Below are 5,645 nucleotides of genomic sequence, written 5' to 3'. Positions count from 1 at the left end.
TACTAGCTCTTTGATCTTAGACAAGTAATTTAACTTCTCTTTGTTTCCTCATCTGTGAAATGGGGATAATTGTAACACCTATTTCCAGAGCTGTTGGGAAGATAAATTGAGATAGTATTTGTAAGGTGCTTTGGAAAACTTGAAGCAATATATAAATGCTAGTTATCACGATCATCATCATCATCATTATTTATATGGAGCTGGCAAAACCCCTGCTAAATATAATGCCCAGTCATTTTATAGCTGCAAAAATATCAGCTTTGTGTGGGGCCTTTAGAATCCTAAAATCCTAGAATATTAAAGTTAGAAAGGTCGTTCGAGGTTGTCTGATCTCTCCTTTACAACATCCCTCACCTCTGCTTGAGTACTTTCAGTGACTGCCCATGATAATCTGTTTCATTATTAGATAGTTTTAGTTCTTAGAAAAGTTTTCCTTTTCCTGTTTATGGTACTCAAAGATTTAGAAACTACCATAAAGAAAACTTTTGGTGTTTATAGCTCCTCACTAAGTTGAAATTCTGCCTTTGGTTGTTCTTGTTTGGGGCATCCATCCTGAATCTTCTAGTTTTGGCACAGACAAGGGATTCTACTGATGAGTACACACTGTCTTGGCCACTGAATGCACCACTGGGTTATTGATTGGTGTTCAGATGAATTTAGCTCTGTTCCCCTGCGGCACAGAGAACATGGATTCAGGATGACACTTTCTCAGTTGTAAAGATAACATACCTACCACTCACTAAATACTTACTTTCATTAACCCACCTTATCAGGCACAATATGAGGGAGAGTCTGTCCAGCGTGCTGGAAAGGGAGCTGGCCTGGGGTTCAGGAAAACATTGTTTCTAGTCTCAGCTTTGTCACTTAATACTTGTATGACCTTTGGTAAATTACTCCACCTTTCTAACATCGGTTCGCTCACCCTAAAATGAGGTTGGACCTCTAAGGTTTCCTCTGACTAAATATTCTATGAGTTCAAGAATGACTATAAAGAGAATGATCTTATGGTGGGGGTTACTTTCATGTTTGGATTGGACTAAGAGGCTATTCAGGTCCCTTCCAATTCTCAAATTCTGTGTTTTTATGAACATGTGACTAAATCCATCACGTGGTACAGCCTCCTGTACCCAGTAGATTTAGACATTCTGGTCCCTAAATTGGAGCTCTAGCAATAATCCCTTTTCATGTTTCTCCCACCTAATCTGTCTTAGTTATTGTGCTAGCTGCTGAAGATATGAAGACAAAAATGAAACAGATCCTGCCCTCAAAATACTTAGAGTACTATCTAGACAAGATGGAAGATGTCTAGAGCTTGATCATACAATGGTAGGGTCATAGAGTCAGGAAAAGCAATGCTCAAATCCTGCCTCAAGGACTCATTAGTTATATAATCCTGAACAAGTCACTTAACCTTTATTAGCCTCAGTTTCTTTATGATTGAAATGAAGGAGTTAAACTCCATGCCCTCTAAAGACTCTTCCAATTCCAAACATATTATCCTAGGAAGAAGGAAGTGGGAATATTTAGCCTGGAAAGAGAACATGCAGAGGAGGAGTAAGAGGTAACTTCAAATATTTGAAGACTTTTCACTGATTAGGAAGCAAATTTTCTATGAAATACCAGAGGGCAAGATTAGGATTGGGATGGTGTGAAGGGTGAAGATTACCAGGAAGCAGTTTTGCTACTCAGTAGAACTTTCTAACAATGAGTGGTCTCACATTAGTGTGGGCTGCCTTTCAGACATGTGCTGGAGCAGCTCCAGTGGACCCATTGTCAAATTCTCAGTGTGAGCATTTGCACCTCAGAAATCACCAGGCTACATATTAGGGTTTATTGTTTTGTTAATTGTCTATCTAGATTTAAAAAGGTGTTTGTAATACAGATTGAACTTAAAAGTGTGTACAGCACATTCTTCCACCCAACCCAAGCCACTTGTTCAACATTTACTAACATATCCCTGACTGCCTTGTGTGAAAGTGAGCTCTCTGTCAATGGAAATCTTCAAGCAGAAAGTTAACTGGAGAATGTTATACAAGGAGATCCTGCACTGTGAGAAAATTTGGATTAAGTGTCATCTGAGGTTCTTTCCAAGTTCTGAAATTTTATAATTTATCCATCTACCTATTCTTGCAGTATTTAACATTAACGGACATTGCATGGACCATATACCTCAAAAAACTACCACTTATTAAACTTCTATCATAATTTTCAAATGTGTCCCACCTGGCTGTGAATTCTGTAATAGAATAAAAATCATAAAATGGACAAAATTTAAACCAACCCCCACCCAATTTGCATTGATCAGCCACCTCAGTGGATTTTCCCCAAGTCTGCCCTATATCTTGTCAGCTCCCCACTATCATTCCACTTCTCATCCTGTCCTTAGCCTGAGAGAAAACAAGCCTCTGCCTTCAGCAAACATGTTTATACTAGCACAGCATAGTAGTGAACTGAGGCAGTTAAACAGAGAAAGGACGGCTTCTGCCTGAAATCTGTGGCCGTATTGTTCAGGACTAACGAAGTCTTAAGTCACAAACCAGACTGTTGTCCCAAGGGAAATCTCGCAGCACACCAACGTCAGCAGCACAACAGGGCTGCAACCTGTCACTGCATTTTGCCATTCAAGAAACACTTATTGGAAAGAAGTCAAGAAACCAGTTTCAAGGGTTCTCAGTCCTCCGGGAGTCTGGCAGACTAGCTCTGGCACCAGTGTGGCAATTAGACCAGAGCAATGTTGAGAGCAGCCCTTCCATAACTAGCTTACATGGTATGATTTCAGGAATTATGGGAAGGACTTATTGCCTTCCCAAATACTTTCCTCACCTACTTTCTGATATAGATAATTTCACCACTCAATGTGTTTAGATCCATTAAAATATGTGTATTCTTGGGAAGAGTAATATATTAAACTGATATCAGTAAATTATACCTCATTGTAGATTACTTTTATCAGATTCCTTCCTGCCAGGACTAATTTTGAATAGGGGAAGGGTTTGAAATCACTAAGCACCTGAGGATTGGAAGGAGCACCAAAGAATTGTGGAAAGGGCATAGAAGAGGAAAGGAGAAGGTAGGGAATGTCAGCTTTATTGGCTTCAAATTTTGCAGAGGCCTGACACTAGTAATGTTGCCAGCTATTTGTGGGCTTTATGACTATGCAACCTAATCGTGCCAGAGATTTCACACAAATCTCTTATTAGCCCTACATAAAATGTTTAGACAAAATTACCCTTAAGTCAACCCATCTCCTGTTACTGAACCAAGGTTCAATACAACCCCAATCTAAAAGATCAAGCCTGTTCCTAGAATAGAAGGCAGCAGCTTTATAACAAATTGTTGTTGTCTGCCTTTCATTTTCAAAATGAACCAGTGACATCAAGGGTAATGTCTTGACGTATGTGTGAATTGGATTTAAGTGAGGCAGAGTTACACAAAGTTGTCAGTATCACACTGTCTTTCTCAGTCACTGAAGTCCAGTGGCAGGATGGCCCAGGATGCAGTGGATAACCTTGGTGTCTTGGTGTCCTCCATGTCTGACCAAGGTTCAAACACTCCACAGCATCTGCTTCAGCTGCCTTCATGACCATTTTACTCTCATCTGCCCATTCTGTTGGAGAAAGTCTTCACATACTTGGGGTAGTCATCCTCTTATCTCACCAATAAGTTTGAGGTCTGGAGGTTACCCTCCACCTTGTTTAGCTCATTTGCTGAGTTTGTTTACTGAGTTATGGCCATTCTCATGCTACAACTTCTTGGAACCGTAGTATATCTTCCAAGTATATGTGATCAGAGGTTGCCTCTGAAAGGAGAACCCACAGAAACACCACTTCTACCCACATAATCCAGCTGTTGACTGTTATAGAATTTGTTCTATAGAATCTATAGAACAAATTGACCACTAGTAATAGTACAGGTCATTTTGACCAAGAGTGACAGGCTATCTGTGAGGTGGAAAAGAGGAACAAAAAGAGCTGACAATGACCCAGACTTAGCAGGTGTAGAATCCTATCAATTTATGTATTAAGCCACACCTGTATACACAAACAAAAAAGCATCAGCCTTACCAGGCAAAATTCAGAATAATTATACAAGCATTTACATGGGTTAATCTAAGTGCTTGCATATATTTGCCATTCCCCACTCAGCACCCTAATTTTTTAAAATAAAATCACACATTTTTCTAAGTTTTTGCTAGTTTTTGACATTATCTTATGTTGAGGAAGAACTTCTGCATAAACTGAAGGTCACTTTGGATTTTACAAATCAATGCTTCACTTACCAGTACAGTCATGGCTCAGACATGAAGCTGTCTTCATAAGAAAGAAATAGAAGCTCTTTTTGCAGTGTCCCCAGCCCCCTTGTCCATCCCCACCTGGCCTTCATGGACTCATAGTTAGCAGATTGTCTCTACTAGTTTACCTGTAAAATGAAGATGTTTGATTAGATGATTTCAGAAGTTCCTTTGACCTTTAATTCTATGATCCTATCATCCTTATCTGTGCCTAGATGTTTGGCTTGATGAAAGAAATGAGTAGACATATTTTAAGTGACTTGAAGTAAGTGAAATAATTTAATAGTATTAACAGTTCCAAAGGGCATGATTGCTGTTACTATGACAGTTGAGGCTTTTACTCCCACTCTTAAAATACTTTGAATAAAAACTGCTCAAGTTTGTGTTGAAATATAACTGAATGATATTTGTCAAGTTTAAAATAATAAAAAATAAATATGATACATTTCCATTGTTTATAAGTATTTTTGAATTTATACACACAAAACATATTAGCATGCATAATACATATGTATGCATTTACACAAATGTAAACATATATAATACATGCTTCTATGTAATATGCAGAGGCATATCTATGCCTCTATATGTATAATATATAGATTATAGAATATATATTATATATTTGTGTATTTACATTTTGTGTATATATATGTATATATACATGTATGCACACATACATAGACATATAGAACTGTCTATGTGTATGTATGAAAATTCTAGCCAGTGTAGTATACAGAGGCTAATCTAGGGTTCAGGCTCTTCAAACAGTGGTCTCTAGTATAGAATTGTAAAAAGTCGTAAAATATTATCAACATCTCAAAGTTAGATTTAGATTAAGGTACTTAGAATTTGAAGTGTTCACCAATAATACTTCCTCCAATCAGTCACTCTTACTTCCTGATATTAAAAGCTATTAGAATGCAGATAGATGTCTAAAGCAATTGCCTTCTAGGCATGCTCACAGACAGAGGCTTCCATAAAAGATAGATGGATAGATGGATAGATGGATAGATGGATAGATGGATAGATGGATAGATGGATAGATGGATAGATGGATAGATGGATAGATGGATAGATGGATAGATGGATAGATGGATAGATAGATAGATGAATGGATGGATGAAACCCCAACAAAAATTATTTCTGTGGGACTGAGAAAACTAGCAATGCACTATGAGAGTTCCCTCAGTTTCCATCCTTGATTTGCAAATCCTCCACTTCATCTAAGGTCTCAGAGGAAGAAGTCTCTGCTACTTGCTATAGTTAATTATTCAACCTGTGCCCTAAATTCCCACCCTTTCCGCCCTTTTACCCTCTTCCATATGTACACAATCCTCTTAGCCCTCCCTCT

The sequence above is a fragment of the Vombatus ursinus genome, unplaced genomic scaffold, assembly GCF_900497805.2.
Source record: "Vombatus ursinus unplaced genomic scaffold, bare-nosed wombat genome assembly UNPS02014791.1, whole genome shotgun sequence".
In the NCBI taxonomy this organism is placed as follows: Eukaryota; Metazoa; Chordata; class Mammalia; order Diprotodontia; family Vombatidae; genus Vombatus; species Vombatus ursinus.
Note: the sequence above shows the minus strand (reverse complement) of the source record.